Raw genomic sequence first — 16,927 nt, 5'->3', positions numbered from 1 at the left:
TTACAGGCAAAGGGAGTAGTAATAATGGTATTAAAGACAATCACCAAAGCTCTTTAGTCAGCACCGTCCAAATCAACAACTGCTAACACCTAGAAGCTCAAGGGCAGCAGATACATGGGAATGCTACCATCTGGAAGTTCCCTCCAAGGGAAGTTCCTGGGTACTTCCCTGGAACTCCCTGCCTAACAACACTGTGGGTGTACCTACATCACATGGACTGCAGCGGTTCAAGAAGGCAGCTCATCACCGCCTTCTCAAGGGCAATTAGGGATGGTCAATAAATGCTGGCCTAGTCAGTGACACCGACATCCCATGAATGCTTAAAAAAATTCCTACCTCACCAATTCTGAAGAGGAGTCATATTGGACTCCAAACGTTATCTCTGTTTCTTCCACCACATATGCTGCCAGACATGGAGTTTTTCCAATATCTGCAGTATTATTTTATTTTATTATGAAAACTATTCAGCCTTGCTTTTAAGTTAGTCGCACCAAATATTTTCGAATACAATGAAGAGTTAACACGTAGATAAAACATACGTTAACCGTGAGGGAAGTATTTGTTAAAAGCAGAAGGGCTCTGGGAATTTCGGAATTTTTGAAAGTTCTTCACACAGGAAGTTATTAACATTTTTTTCTCCCTTAAGCACATTCACTTTCACAAAAAAGTGGTTTAATTCTATTTTACGTCCGCAAGATGTGTTTCAGAAATTAAACAAGGAAGCAACGCGCGCCTAGACAAACGGAATAGATAGGGCACTGAACAAAACACCCATCGAAGATAGTTGCAAAAACAGTCACATAACGCATTATTTTAACAAAATGTACTGTCTGGAGTAATGGAAACATCAATTAAAAACAATCTCAAGCTGTACACTATCACTGCACGATTTTCCTAACTTGCTAGCCGAGTGGTTGGGTAAATAAAGAAAAATCCTATGCTTCTGACGATTATAAATGTGGTTAATGTTACAAGATCTTCTTTCACTAATATTAAACCATATTCAAACATTATTAATGTAACTTGAATAGTTTCAGATATGTTAAATCTGTAAAATATAGAACATCAAACTGATAAAAAGCAAAACGTATAAACACAAACATAAATCATGATTTTAAAAAACTTTCGAATTAATGCCCCATTAAGTTTGTCGCCAGTAGTTTCTTTAAGTATGAATTACCTATAGAGTTGTGAAATCCAGATTCCGCTGTAGCAATTGAGCTTATATTTATGTTTTAAATTTTAAGCAGCTCTTTATAGAGAGCTGCGAGAAGAAAACACATCCCACAGTTGATGTCACTTCGTGGTTTGGACAAATCAGTGCAATCAAACAACATTGCACCGGACTGCTGAGATACGGGAGTGTGGGTAGGGTGGACTGTTTTCAAGAGAGCTTGTTGTACTAGTGTTAAGCTGCCATCTTCTGGAAAACAAACGCAATACAACGCCAGTCCTTTGCCGGATGGTTACTATCCACTGACGCACATAGAAAAAGGCGCTAACTATTTTAAGAACCCTTACCTAATTTTGTTTACGCTTGACAAGAAGAAAATTAATTGATTAATAATTTATCCAAACTCCCCCCCCCCATCGACGAAAGCGAATAATTTGAAGATATGTTTGTTTTAAAACCTCCATCAGTTTATCGATGTCAATATTACTAATTGATTACCACTCTTTCTTGGACTCACTTAAGTTCTGTCGAAGGGTCATGAGGACTCGAAACATCAACTCTTTTCTTCTCCGCCGATGCTGCCAGACCTGCTGAGTTTCTCCAGGTAATTCTGTTTTTGTTACTAATTGATTATATTTCTTGTTTGTGGCATTACGTAACGAATGTATTTAAGGACGAGAAGACAATTATTGTTGTGCACCCATTAGGTAAAACATAAATATAAATATTACAGTTGTACCTTTAATTAATAATTTGTTCGAAATCCATCATTTAATTTGTTATTTATTAATACTGCGAGATAATGCCACAAAACAAGAAAGATCAGGTTATGGATACTGATAGTGATACTATGATAAATGCTTTTCTTTATAACGATACCGTGACTTTAAGCCAGTCATGTTTTTTGGAGGCCTGATTTTTTTTTAAGATAAGGGAAAAGTGGAAACATGAATAAATATTTTTGTATGTATTTAGAAGAATTTCATACTGAATCTGTTTTTCATCATTCTGTTGCTGCAAAAATCCTCGAGGAGGAAAATATAGTAATAAATTGCATATACTATGAAACACTATACTTACCATTAAAATAAAACCTTGTATTTATATATTGTATCACATTCAATGTTAGAGGCATAAAAAGAAAAACAGATATTGAGCCACAGAAGGAGATATTGACACGTGCCAGGAAAGGTTTGGTCAAGGATGAGGGTTTTAAGGACGGTCTTAAGGAAGAAATAGAGGTGGAGAGGTATAATGGATGCAATTCCAGAGTGTGGAGGCTAGTTGGCTGAATGGTGTGGCTGCCAATAGTGGAGCAAACTGGAGGACTCCTGAGCCTATGGAACAGAATATTCTAATAGCTAATAAGGTTAGTTGGGTTGCAGAAATGCCATAAAGGCCTTTAAACACAAGAATGAGAATTTTAAATTGGAAATGTAGGAGCCAAAGTAGGTCAGCAAGTACCAGTGTGATGGGGAAATTGGAAAGAATATGAATAACAGTGAAAGAATATGAATAAGGCATGGGTGAGTTCAACAGCATATGGGCTGAGAAAGAGTCAAATACAGATTTGACAGTTTTGGTGATGGAGTAGATACAATGTCAGAAATCAGTTTAGAATTAAATCTGAGACATAGGAACATAGAAACAGATCATTCAGCCCCTAAAGCCTGTTCTGGCATTCAATTAGATCATGACAGATCTGTACCTCAATTCCATTTATTTGCATGTGTTCTATATCTCTTGATACTCATATCTATCTAAATGTACCAATTTCAGTCTTGAAAGTTTCAGTTCAGCCATAATCCACAGTCTTTCGAGTGAAAGTTCCAGATTTAACCTACCCTGTATGTGAAAAAGTGCTTCCTGATTTTACTCCTAAATGGACCAGCTCTAATTTTAAAATTATAACCTTTTGTTCTGTATTTCCTCACTAGAGGAAATACCTATCAAATCTATTTATTATTTTAAATATCTCAATTACATCACCTCTCAACTGTTTAAACACAAGGAAAAACAAAGCAAAGTTATATAATGTCTTCATAATTTAACCCTTTAAGCCCTGATATAATTCTGATGAATCTGAATGCCTTTTAAGATCAATATATCTTTCCTGAGGATTGGTACCCAAAATGAGATGCATTACTCCAGATGGACAGAGATATTGGCCAGGTGGAGGATGGATTGATAGCAAGAATATGGAATTTGTGGCAGAGGGCCAAAGGCAATGGCTTTAGTCTTCCTAATGTTTAACTGGATAGGTAAGAGCGAAAGAAAGAGAGGGCAGTCCCAATGAGCTGGACAATGTAAGATGGTGTGGTCAGCATGTCAAAAATTGCAGACAGATCGAAGAAGATGAGAGAAAATGCACCATGTTCAGAGGATCTAATTTGTGATTGATCAAAGCCATTTCGATATTGTAACAGCACATTCAAAGATTTTGCCAAGGAATAGAAGGATGGAGGGGTTTGGGTTTTTAAGTCGTGTGTTGTGTGGTAGGGGGTTCAGTGGTGACTGCAGTTTTGAAAGTATGGGAACCGTTACTGAGGAGAGATAACCAAGTGCAATGTAAACTGGCATGCGTGTCAGGAAGGGGAGCTATGTGATAGCAGTTTGATAGGACTGGGGAAAAGGGAGCTCATGGAAATTTTTTTTTAATATATTCGTTCATAGGATGGGGGTGTTGCTGGCTAGGCCAGCATTTATTGCCAATCCCTACTTGCCCTTGAGAAGGCAGTGGTGTGCTGCCTTCTTGAACCACTGCAATCCGTGTATTGTAGGAATATCCAGTGTTGTTATCCAGGAATTTGACCCAGTAACAGTGAAGGAATGACGATATAGATCTAAGTCAAGATGGTGTATGACTTGGAGGGGAACCTACAGGTGTTGGTGTTTCCATGCATCTGCATCTTGTCTTTCTGTGTGGCAGGGGTTGCAGGTTTGGAGGTTGTGTTAAAGGAGGATGAGCTTTGAGAAAGTATGAGAGGGGATAGGAGAGAAACAAAAAAAAAATATGGATCAGGGAGAGGGGATGTGGGAATCTAGAGGAAGGGAGATGCAGTTAAAGGGATGGTCTCAATCTTAGTGACAAAGAAAAATACGAGCTCCTCCCACTTGCTGTTAGATATAAGGATGAATGGAGTAGGAGAGAGGGGTTAAAGTGGATGATAAGTGGATAAAAGATGCTGGGATTATTTTTGCTGTTTAGGATGATTCTGGAGTGGTGAATGATTTTGGCAGAGGACAGTGAGGCCAAATAGCACTTCAAGTCATCCAGCCAAATGTGGTGATGGAAATGTTAAACCAGTTGTGTGCCAGGTACACTCAAGTTTGCGCCCTTGAATATTAGAGTGGAAGAAGAGGGCCATTCAAGGGGGAACAAGCAATATTTGAGAGAGTAAATGTCTTACAGAGGACAAAGGCATCAAAGGTGTGGGTGAGGGAAGTGGTAGGAGCACATCAATGACTGCAGGAGTATTGTGGTGAATGAAAAGCTATAGAATAGGCACTTGGCAGCTTGGAAGTGCAAAGGTAACTGATGGAAGAAAGTGTTTGCCATGAAATAAGCTGAAGGAAGTGGGTTTGGGCAAGGGGGACAGGAAAACAAAAACAGAATTACCCGGAAAAACTCAGCAGGTCTGGCAGCATCGGCGGAGAAGATAAGAGTTGACGTTTCGAGTCCTCATGACCCTTCAACAGAACTAGGTGAATCCAAGGAAGGGGTGAAATATTTCCATGCTAATTGACTAAGAACTACCCACCTAATCCCACCTTCCTTACTAGATTTGGAGGTCTGGGGGAATAGTACTAGACTTGAATCCAGAGCAGTAGCCAAAATACATGAATAGACACAGAGGGAATGTAAGTTGGATAGGCATGGCAGATATTAGAAGATAAATGTCCTGAACATAAACAGGGCATAGGGAGGGGACAATTTAACATTATACAAAGTTGAAGTATGAGGTCCTGTGATAAATTGAAATTGACTTGTAGACAGGATGGCATATTTCACCCCTTCCTTAGATTCACCTAGTTCTGTTGACGGGTCATGAGCACTCAAAACGTCAACTCTTTTCTTCTCCGCCGATGCTGCCAGACCTGCTGAGCTTTTCCAGGTAATTCTGTTTTTGTTTTGGATTTCCAGCGTCCGCAGTTTTTTGTTTTTAAGAGGGACAGGAAATGTTTTGTGAGAATAACCCCAATCTGTCAACTGAATGGACAAGTCAGAGAGGGAGGAGGTAACAGATTCCTTGATGGTGTCTTCAGAGAATGTTGAGACAGACATAGAGGTTGGCTATGGTTTTATCTACAGAGAGTAGGAAGATAAGAATTAGTTATGGGTTGGGATAAGGAATTGGAAGTACCCAATTAACCTAAAATACCCAAGAAGGGAGAAAGGAAAGATAGCATGACAGTGACAGGAGAGGAGGACAGAAAGGCTCAAGAGGGGTTCCAGGAATAAATCACAGAGATCATAGAAAAATTAAGACACAGGAGGCCAGTCAGCCCATCATGTCCATGCTAATTGACTAAGAACTACCCACCTAATCCCACCTTCCTTACTAGATTTGGAGATCTGGGGGAATAGTACTAGACTTGAATCCAGAGCATTAGCCAAAATACATGAATTGACACAAAGGGAATGTAAGTTGGATAGGCATGGCAGATATTAGAAGATATATGTCCTGAACATAAATAGGGCAAAGGGAGGAGACGATTTAACATTATACAAAGTTGAAGTATGAGGTCCTGTGATAAGTTGAAATTGACTTGTAGACAGGATGGCATCAGCTTGTAGCATCAACAAACAAGTGTCCACATTTGAGTGATTGAGTGAGAGTGAGTGAATCCAGGAGATGTTCAAGCAAGAGAGTATCAATGGTTGTATTGTTGAAGGTTGTCAAGTGAAAACAGAGGGCTGAAGAAAGAAGAAATACTTGTATTTATGTTGTGTCTTTCAGGCCTTGGGGCACCCCAAATCACTTTACTTTTTAAGTGTAGTGACCGTGGTAGTATAGGATCTGTGGCAGCCAATTTGCACACAGCAAGCTCTCACAAAAAGTAATAAAATTAACTGGCAGGGGGATGGGATCCTGAAAAATAGTTCAGAAGGGAGAGAAGCTGAGATGGAATTAGAAGTTAAAATGCTAGTAAGTGAGTGTGGAAGGCAGAGGAAACGTAGGCTAGATAAGAAAGAAGTGGGTTTTAGCAAGGCTAAATGGAATATATTTAAATGCAAGGGGCCTGAGGAATAAAATAGATGAGCTGAGGGCACAGGTAGGCATGTGGGAGTATGATATCATAGCTATTACCGAGACTTGGCTAAAAGGGCAGGATTGGCATCTCAACATTCCTGGTTATTCAGATGAGATAGAAAGGGGGATAGAAGAGGAGGGGTGGGGGTTGCAATATTGATCAAGGAATCAAAAGAACATTTTTAGCCAGTGCATAGAAAGCCCAACAAGGGAGGGGGCAATTCTGGACTTAATATTCAGAAATGAGCCCAGTCAGGTGGAAGGCATATCAGTGGCGGAGCATTTTGGAGATAGTGACCATAACTCGATTAGATTTAGGATAGTTATGGAAAAGGATAAGGTTGGGCTGGGGATAAAAGTTTTAAACTGGGGAAGGGCTAATTTTACTAAGATGAGATACAATTTGGCCCAAATGGACTGGGAGCAGCTACTTGCAGATAAAACTGTGTCAGAGGAGTGGGACGCATTCAATGGGGAAATAGCGAGAGTACAGGGCAAATATGTTTCCGTAAAGACAAAGGGGAGGATCAAGTCTGGAGACCCCTGTATGTCAAGGGACATAAAGGTTAGCATTAAGAAAAAAAAGAGAAGCTTATGGCAGATACCAAGGACTCAATATGGCAGAGTCCCTAGAGGAATATAAAAAATGCAAAGGGGAACTTAAAAAAGAAATCAGGAAAGGTAAGAGAGTGCATGAAAAAGCATTAGTGGGTAGAATAAAGGAAAACCCAAAGGGGTTATTTAAATATATAAAGCGCAAGAGAATAACTAGGGAAAGAGTAGGGCCAATTAGGGACCGTAGAGGCTGTGTGTGGAACTGGAAGACGTGGGTATAGTCCTCAATGAATACTTTGCGTCGGTCTTCGCAATGGAAAAGGACAACGCAGCTGTAGACATCAGGATGGAGGACTGTGAAATATTAGAGGAAATTAACATTGAGAGAGAGGAGGTACTAGCGAGTTCAGCGGCCTTAGAAGTAGATCAATCTGCAGGCCCGGAAGAGATGTATCCCAGGCTGTTGAGGGAGGCAAGCGAAGAGATATCAGGGGGACCTTGGTGTGCATATCCATAGATCCCTGAAGGTAGCAGGGCAGCTAGATAAAATGGTTAAGAAGGCATGTGGGATACTTGCCTTTATTAGCCGAGGCATATAATACAAGAGCAGGGAGGTTATGCTGGAACTGTATAAAATGCTGGTTAGGCCACAACTGGAGTACAGCATGCAGTTCTGGCCACCACATTATAGGAAGGATGTGATTGCACTGGACAGGGTGCAGAGATTTACCAAGATGCTGCCTGGGCTGGAGGGTCTGAGATATGATGAAAGATTGGATAGGCTGGGGTTGTTTTCCTTGGAGCAATGAAAGTTGAGAGGGGACCTGATAGAGATGTATAGGATTATGAGAGGCATATATAGGGTGGATAGGAAAGCACTTCTTCCATTAGTAAAGGGGTCAATAACCAGGGGGCATAGTTTTAAGGTAAGAGGTAGATGAGGAGAAATTTTTTAGCTCAGAGGGTGGTGGGAGCCTGGAACTCACTGCCTGAAAGGGTGGTTGAGTCAGAAACTCTCGTAACATTTAAGAAGTATTTAGATATTCACTTGCGTTGCCTTGGCTTCCAAGGCTATGGGCCAAGCCCTGGAAAATGGGATTAGTATAGTCAGATCTTTGTTAAGCAACGCAGACACGATGGGCTGAATGTCCTCCTTCTGTGCTGTAAACATTGACGGGTCTATGAGTCTAAAATAAGTGATTGGTAATCTATTTCAGTGATGTTGGTTGAGGGTTAAACATCAGCCAGGACATGGAGAATTTCCTAGCTCTTCCTTGAAATTGTCATGGGATCTTTTATATACAACTGAGAAGGCAAACAGGAAAGCATTATGGGTACAGTAGTATTGTGGTTATATTACTGAATCAACATAATGTTTAGGCTACTGGACTGGTAATAGTGGTATTGTCACTGACTGGTATTCCAGGGACTCAGGGTGATGCTCTGGGGACCCAGGTTTGAATCCCACCAAAGTAGATGGTGAAATTTGAACTCAATAAAAAAATCTGGAATTTAAAAACCCACCTGGCTCACTAATATCCTTTGGGGAAGGAAATCTGCTGTCCTTACCTGGTCTGGCCTACATGTGACTCCAGACCAACAGCAATGTGGTCGACTCTTAAATGCTCTCTGAACAAGGGCAGTTAGGGGTAGGCAATAAATGCTGGCCTAGCCAGCGAGACCCACATCCCATGAACAAATAAAAAAAAAACAGACACATAAATACTTGTCTTTATATAGTGCTTTTCACAACCAGCAGACATCTCAAAGTACTTTACAGCCAATGAAGTACTTTTTGAAATGTATTCACTGATGTATTGTAGAATTGTATGGCATACAATTTTCGCACAGCATGTGCCCATAAACAACCATGTGATAATGACCAGATAATCTGCATCTCTGATGTTGAGTTAGAGATAAATATTGGTCAGGACACCCGGGATAACACAACTGTTCTTCTTCAAAATGGTGCAATGGGATTCTTTACATCCACCTGAGAGGACAGCCAGGTCCTCGGTTTTAATGTCTCATCCGAAAGACAGCACTCCCAACAGTGAAGCACTCTCTCATAATGCACTTGATTGTCAGCCTTGATTTTGTTCTCAAGTCCTGGAAATGGGACTTGAATCCACAATCTGGCTCAGAGTTTGGCAATAGCCTCTTTTGTGAAGCAAAGGCAACTGAGACATTGATCCACAGTGAAATTCATCTAGAATAGGGCTTCTCAACCTTTTTGCTTCTGAGGTCCCCCTCCCATGTTATAACAATTCTGCAAGCACCCATAACACAACATAAGTATTCTTTCTTCTGTATAAAAATTAGAGTTACATTTGCTATTTTTCAAACTGATGGATCTTTCCAGAACTAGAGAATTTCAGAAAATTTCAACAAATGCATCTATCTCCGCAGCCACTTCTTTTAGGAAAATAGGATAAAGATCAGGGTCCTGGTGTCCTGTCAACCCTTAGTTCCACTAGTTTTCTCACCACCCTTTCCATGGCGATAGTAATTGTTTAAAGTTCCACCCTCCCTTTCACCTCTTTATTTACAAGTATTTTTGGGATGTTATTTGTGGCTTCTACAGTGAAGACGGACACAAAATATCTGTTCAGTGCCTCTACCATTTCCTTATTTCCCATTGTTAATTCTCCAGACTTTCTCTCTAGAGGACCCATGCTCACTTTAGTTACTCTCTTCCTTTTTACATGATGTTAGAAACTCTTACTATTTGTTTTTATATATCTAGCTAGCTTTCTCTCATTCTTCAATTTCTCCCCCCTTATTACTTTTTTAGTCATTCTTTTTAAAAATTGTTATGAGTTCCAAACTTACCTTATTGGCGAATGGGGGGCGGGAACTCCAAGTTCCGACAGGTCTTCCGTGCATATGCATGCCGGAAGCAGGCGGCGCATGCACAATCTGGCATTTGTAGTTCTTTAGCTGAGCATGAGCCCAGTGCGCCTGAGTGAAGAAAACAATGGTGCAAAAACCCCAATCATATGATCCAGACACAGCGTACCATAATTGGAGAAGAGTCACAGGCAGGGACAGGTAGGAAGAGGACAGGGAGAGGTCCAAAAGGGAGTCTCAGACAGGGAACTGGGAGAGCTCCCAATTAATAAAGAGAGGAGCAGAGGAAGAGGCTCTAAGCAGAAAAAAGGGCTTCGGTTGGCTGACTTGAAGTCATTAGGGCTCAGGAGAAGCCCTGGAGATCAAAGAAGGCAGCAGAAGGTTGGTGATTCTATGCTGCAGGCTGTTGAGGCAAAGGTACCCCTTTGCAGTAGTAGTATTGTGCTCAGCGTGGTCAAAGAGTTAAAGTTATGCTTGTGATTTGATGCTTGAAGTGCAGACTCAGGAATCCAGAGGAATAGAGTCTCAGGAGACAAGATTGAAACCCGGCAAGGTGGGCCATTGTTGAAGCTGTCCAAGTTGGAGTGACTTTTGGACAGAATTCCAAGGTGAGACCTTCAAAGATGAAGAATGGAATCTCTTGTGAGAGAGACAGAGTTTCAATGAGATTGGTTGACTGACAGTGTTAATTAACGTCTGGGTGGGTTGTTGAGAAATCTGTGGAATCTGTTTGGTCGAATCTGCCATTTATTGGGCAGCGTGCTGTGTTTGCTTGTTAATTCATGTGCCTCATATTAACCCTGAATGTTAGGGTATAAGATAAATATAAATTGTTTTATCTTTCTATCTTGTAAAATTTATTTCCATTTGGTCAAAATCTATGGAATCTTGTGCCTTTATTCACTTAGTAAGTGTCTTGGATCTCAAATTTTGTCTACATCAAACAAAAAGTTACTGGTCCCTAACCGGATTGTATCAAAAACTTGGGTTGTTGCCCAGGATCATAACAAAATTCTGTCCAATCTTCTGACTTACCACTTATCTTTGCAGAACGGTAGGCTTTTCTTTTCAATTCAATACTATCTTTAACCTCCTTAGCCACAGATGGTGCATTTATCTCCTATAGTCTTTCTTTGTCAGTGGAATGTAATTTGCCGAGTGAAATGAAATATCTTCCTAAACGTTTAAGTGCATCTCCACTGACCTACACACATAGCAGCATACAAATTAGGAACAGGAGTAGGCAATTTGGCCCCTCGAGCCACCCTTCAATAAGTGATTGTGGCCTCAAGTCCATATTCCCACCTACCCCTGGTAACCTTCGATTCCCTTATTAGTCAAGAATCTATCTTCGAATCTGCCTTAAAAACGTTCAGTGACCCTGCCTCCACTACTCATGGGGAAGAGAGTTCCAAAGACTCATGACCCTCAGAGAAAAAATACCTACCCTTTTACCTAATTTCTTTGCTTTCATTGATGTCATTGCTGAAAATCCAACTTTGCATAAGTAGGTTGTACTAAATGGGATCAACACCTTCAATGCTGCAATAGAAGCAGTGTTATGTTCATTAGAGCATTCACACCAAAGTATCTCATTGAACTTGGTTCTGAGGGAGCTGTGTGATAAAATGTCAATGAGCTCTCCTAATAGTTTTGAAGAGACAGAAAGCGACAGTTTACCTTCAATATTCTTACTAAAGGGATCTGTAGTCCAAAATGTGTAGCAGATTGTTTCATTGAGAATTCTGGGAAATGCAGTATTAGCTGTGGGTTGATTATGTCAACATCAAATTTTAATTCTTGAATGAAAGACTGTAAGAGCTCAAATATGTTTGTGTTTCCCTCACAGACATGAACTTTTAAGACTTCTAGTTCTTTTCTGAATGCATCAATTCTTTCATGTTGGGCAAAAAAAAACCTTGTAGTGTTTTATTCAGTTTATGCATTCCCACTTAGCCTTCGACAAATCATCTTTCAGCACAATGGTCAGTTCAGGTGTTTTATCAGCTGGTAAACACATCTTCCTTGAAATGAAATATATGGGGTAAGTATTACACCTCAAAATAGCCATTGCCCCTCGGTATGAATCAGCACAGAATTATGCTCTGTATCCACTTCCTCACAAAGTGCTGCAAAACACATGGAGTTTGTTGCTCTACATTTAATAAAATTGGTGAGTTTTACCATGATAAAGATCTGATTCACTATCTTTTGCAGAAAACTCCTCAGTGTAAAAGGAATGGGGCAGAATCTTGTGCCCTCCCTCATGGTGAGCTTGGGGTGGGGCAGCAGTTAATCAAGTGGGAGGGTGACAGGTGGGGTCTCTGCCATGTTCCCACCTCCACCTCGAGTAAGTCTAGGGCAGGAAGGTCTATGGGCAACCCTCCCACCCTGCTGCAAATTGAGGCTCTTAAGTGGGCGATTAATGTTCACTTAAGGGCCTCCTCACTGCCACTGTATTAATCCAGTGGTGGGTGGGGTCTCGCCATGAAGGTAGCAATGACAAGCAAACCCAGTGCAGGCTCCCAAGGGTGGGTTCCTTCATTCAAACGCATTCAGTCTCTGATCAAGGGATCTGGCATTGGTGGGGGAGGGCCGCAGAGAGTCACCCCCATCTTTGCTGCCAACTCCCCTTCTCCACCGCCCTGTGACCCCCACTCTGCAACCCCTCACAACACCCCTCCTGCCATCGCTTACCAGCGTGATCCTGGACCTCGAGTGGATGGCACTGCTGTTCAATAGAGCTGTTGGCCCCTCTCTCTCTGTGGGCAGGGCCCCAGGATCCTTGATCCCAGGGGAAGGCCTGCTGCTGGCTTGTCAAAAACCTGAGTGGAACAAGATGCAGCAGGCCTTCTCAAGTAGAGTTGACGCAGGGCTCTCACCAGCTCTCCAGCCAGCAACCTAGATTCCTGTCACCTCCAAAAGATTCCAGTCAACGTGTCCAAATACCGCAAGGTGTAGCACTTTTATTTTTTGCACAACACCAGAATGCTTTCATTTTTTGAACACTAGAATACTTTCTGGTCATTGCTGCAACCCAATCAGTGCAAATTGTTCAGCTGATTTCTGAAGTCATGCTATCAATCAACAATTTGAAAATATTGCCCAACTTTATTGTCATCTTAAGTTCCTTGTAAAATAATAAGTTTTCTTTTATTTCTTATCCACACATATAGTAAATGGGACATTTTAGAAATGTCTGTAGATTCATCAAGTTGTATAGTAGTCATTGTCATGCAGTCATTTAATACATTGTAAAATTGTCTTCTGACATTAAATCAATCCATCATTTAAGAATGTGATTTAGACATTGGTACTTTTTCCAGTTCCTTGGACTTCTGCTCTCCAGACATTTCCCATACAACTTTCCATGGCACATGGTATTATCTACTCCTCAGCAATCACATATGACTTTTTTGCTTTAGCAATTTTCTGATTGAGAATACAAGTTTATCAATGTTCATTGTGGATTTCATTTCTGCTTTAGTACCTAACATTTCCTTAATGTTTTGCTCAAAAAATGAATGTTCCTTGGTAATTAAATGTCTCTGTAATTTGGAGGGTTTCAACAGTTCATTGGACAGTACTAGTCCACAAATTACATAATTCAGTTTTGGTATATCTTCACTCCCAGTAAAAATAAAACTGAAATTCAAATAGCTACCTTTGTATTTCCTTAATTTTGTAGAGTTAATGGCAACTTTATTTTTTTTTACTCATAGCACCACCTCCTTAGTGTTCTTCAGCTCTTAGGGTTGAACTTAATTTAGGAAGGTCTCATTTCTCTGTGACTTTGTTGTTTTGAAGCTGATGGTTGCATTAAAATTTTATCTATGTCTACATCTGGTATTTATTGTGTGCGTTTACAATGATTTTTCCTCTTCTTTATAATTTATCTTGTTCCAACAACAAGTATTTATACAGCATCTTCAGTAATCAGAAAACATCCAGGGCAGTTCACAGGAGAATTCAGAAGCAAAATCAGACACTGAGTCGCATAAGGAGATATTAGAGCAGGTGGTCAAAGATAGGCTTTAACGAGTGTCTTTAATAAGGAGGAAAAGGAGGTGAACAGATACAGAGGTTTAAAATGGAAGTCCAGAGTATAGGGCATAGGCAGCTGAAGGCACAGCCACCAATAGTGGAGCAATTAAAATGGGGCAGACTCAAGGGGCCACAATTAGTTGAGCATAGATATGTTGGAGGGTGTGGGGCTGGGGGACATTACAGAGGTAAGGAAGGGCAAGGAATGGAGGGACTTGAAAACAAGATGCGAATTTTAAAATCTAGATGTTGACCAGGAGACAATGTAGGTCAGTGGGTACGAAGGTGATGGATGAACAGGACATGGCATTAGTAAGGACACATTGAGACTTTAGATGACTTCAAGTTAATGGAGGAGAATGTCGGAGGCTGGCAAGGCGTGCATTGCAATAGTCAAGTTTAGAGGTAACAAAGGCATGGATGAGAGTTTCAGCAGTAGATCAACTGTGCCAGGGCAGAATCAGGTGATGTTATGGAGGTGGAACCAGGTAGTCTTAGTGGCAGTGCAGATATGTGATCAGAAACTCATCATGGGGTTGTGAACTTTCTGGTTCCGCTTCAGATGGTTGCCAGGGGGAGGGATGGAGTCAGAAGCTAAGGAATGGAAATTGTACCAGGGCCAAAGACAATGTCTTTAATCCTTCCAGTGGTTAGTTGGAGGAAACTTCTGGTCATTCGGTAGTGGACATCGGGACAGCAATCTGATAACTTAGCAACAGTGCAGGAGTCAAGAGAAGTGATAGTGAGGTAGAGCTGTGTGTCGTCAGCATACGTGTGAAAACTAATGCTGTGATTTTGGATGTCCTCGCCGAGGGAGAACATGTAGATGATAAATCAGAGTCTGCCAAGGGTAGACCTTTGGGGGCACCATAGAGAACAATATGGGAATGGAAAGAGAAGTCATTACAAGTAATAATGTGGCTATGATAAGATAGATAAGAATTTAACCTGGGATTACAGTCCAACCCAGACAACAGTAGAGAGGCATTAGAAGAAAATGATGTGGTAACTGTGCCAAATGCTGCAGACAGGTTGTGAAGGACAAGGAAGGATAATTTACCTTTACTACAGTTACATAGGATGTCATCTGTGACTTTGATAAGAGCAGTTTGTGTACAGCGACTTTGTGAAAACCTGATTGGAGAGATTCAAATAGGCATTAAGTGCAACTCAACTGGTGATTGGGCAGGAAAACCATCCATGGGCCTTCCTGCCACAGGCTTAATTGGGGTGAAGGTAGGAAGATGGAGGGGGGGTGGGGGGCATCCTTCACCCATTAAATGTCCCTGCTACCAAACTCACCACAGGGGAGGACACAAGATTCCGCGTCAAGGCTGACACTACCACAGCGCAGCAATGTTGGACTAACTCAGATTTCTCTGCCGCAAACTCAGATTTTAATTCTTGGAAGAGAAGTTATAACTCTCATTATTTTATTTAATAGTTGAACATTGAAGCAAATAGGGATGGATCAAAAAATAATTTACCAATTGTTACGACTGGGTTGTTATGGGGAGGAATGAACAGGCTCCCCTTTATTCAGCCTCCTCAGCTGGTTGCAACAAAGGCTTTTTTTAATGCTCACCATAAATGCCTTTTCCAATTCAAATGTATTTAGAAACATAGAAACTAGGAGCAGGAGTAGGCCATTCGGCTCTTCGAGACTGCTCCACCATTCATTATGATCATGGCTGAGTATCCAACTCAATAGCCTCCTCCCGCTTTCTCCCCATACCCTTTGATCCCTTGCGCCCCAGGAGCTATATCTAACTCCTTCTTGAAAACATACAATGTTTTGTTCTCAATACTTTCTGTGGTAACGAATTCCACAGGCTCACCACTCTCTGAGTGAAGAAACTTCTCCTCATCTCAGTCCTAAATGGTCTACCCCATATCCTCAGACTGTGACCCCTGATTCTGGACTCCCCCACCATTAGGAACATCCTTCCTGCATCTACCCTGCCTAGTCCTGTTAGAATTTTATAGGCTTCTATGAGATCCCCCCTCATACTTCTGAACTCCAGCGAATACAATCCTAATCGACTCAATCTCTCCTCATATGTCAGTCACGCCATCTCAGGAATCAGTCCGGTAAATCTTTGCTGCCCTCCCTCTATAGCAAGTACATCCTTCTTCAGATAAGGAGACTAAAACTGCACACAATATTCCAGGTGTGGTCTCACCAAGGTCCTGTACAATTGCAGCAAAACATCCCTGTTCCTGTACTCGAATCCTCTGGCTATTAAGGTCAACATGCCATTTGCCTTCTTTACCGCCTGCTGTACCTGCATGCTTACCTTCGGCGACTGGTGTACAAGGACACCCAGGTCTCGTTGCACATTCCCCTCTCTCAATTTATAGCCATTCAGGTAATAGTCTGCCTTCTGGTTTTTACCACCAAAATGGATAACATCACATTTATCCACATTATGCTGCATCTGCCATGCATTTGCCCACTCAGCTTGTCCAAATCACACTGAAGCTTCTCTGCATCCTCCTCACAGCTCATCCTCCCACCCAGCTTTGTGTCATCTGCAAATTTGGAGATATTACATTTAATTCTCTCATCTAAATCATTAATATATATTGTGAATAACTGGGGTCCAAGCACCGATCCCTGCGGTACCGCACTAGTCACTTCCTGCCATTCGGAAAATGACCCGTTTATTCCTTTTTTGTTTCCTGTCTGCCAACCAGTTTTCTATCCATCTCAATACACTACCCCCAATTCCATCGCTTTAATTTTACACACCAATTTTTCTTTATGTGGGACTTTGTCGAAAGCCTTCTGAAAGTCCAAATAAGCCACATCCACTGGCTCCCCCTCATCAACTCTACTCGTTACATCCTTGAAAAATTCCAGTAGATTTGTCAAGCATGATTTCATTTTTGTCAATTCATGCTGACTCTCTCTGATTCTGCCACTGCTTTCCAAGTGCTCAACTATTAAATCTTTTATAATGGACTCTAGAATTTTCCCCACTACTGATGTTAGACTGACTGGTCTATAATTCCCTGTTTTCTCTCTGCCTCCCTTTTTAAATAGTGG

General features: G+C 41.2%; 1 protein-coding gene across 1 annotated transcript in view; it reads right to left on the bottom strand.

Annotated features, from left to right (window-relative positions):
• The window catches only part of tgfbr3 (transforming growth factor, beta receptor III), a 223,875-nt gene extending 222,607 nt beyond the window's left edge, over window positions 1-1,268 (bottom strand). The window contains exon 1 of the mRNA XM_041208043.1: window positions 1,181-1,268. The gene's annotated coding sequence lies outside the window, so the exon portion shown is untranslated. The remainder of the gene's footprint in view (window positions 1-1,180) is intronic.
• Window positions 1,269-16,927: the final 15,659 nt, after the last annotated feature.

The sequence above is a fragment of the Carcharodon carcharias genome, chromosome 16 (genome assembly GCF_017639515.1).
Source record: "Carcharodon carcharias isolate sCarCar2 chromosome 16, sCarCar2.pri, whole genome shotgun sequence".
Taxonomy (NCBI): Eukaryota; Metazoa; Chordata; class Chondrichthyes; order Lamniformes; family Lamnidae; genus Carcharodon; species Carcharodon carcharias.
The sequence above is the reverse complement of the archived record's forward strand: the minus strand, read 5'-3'. Positions and strand labels throughout refer to the sequence as shown.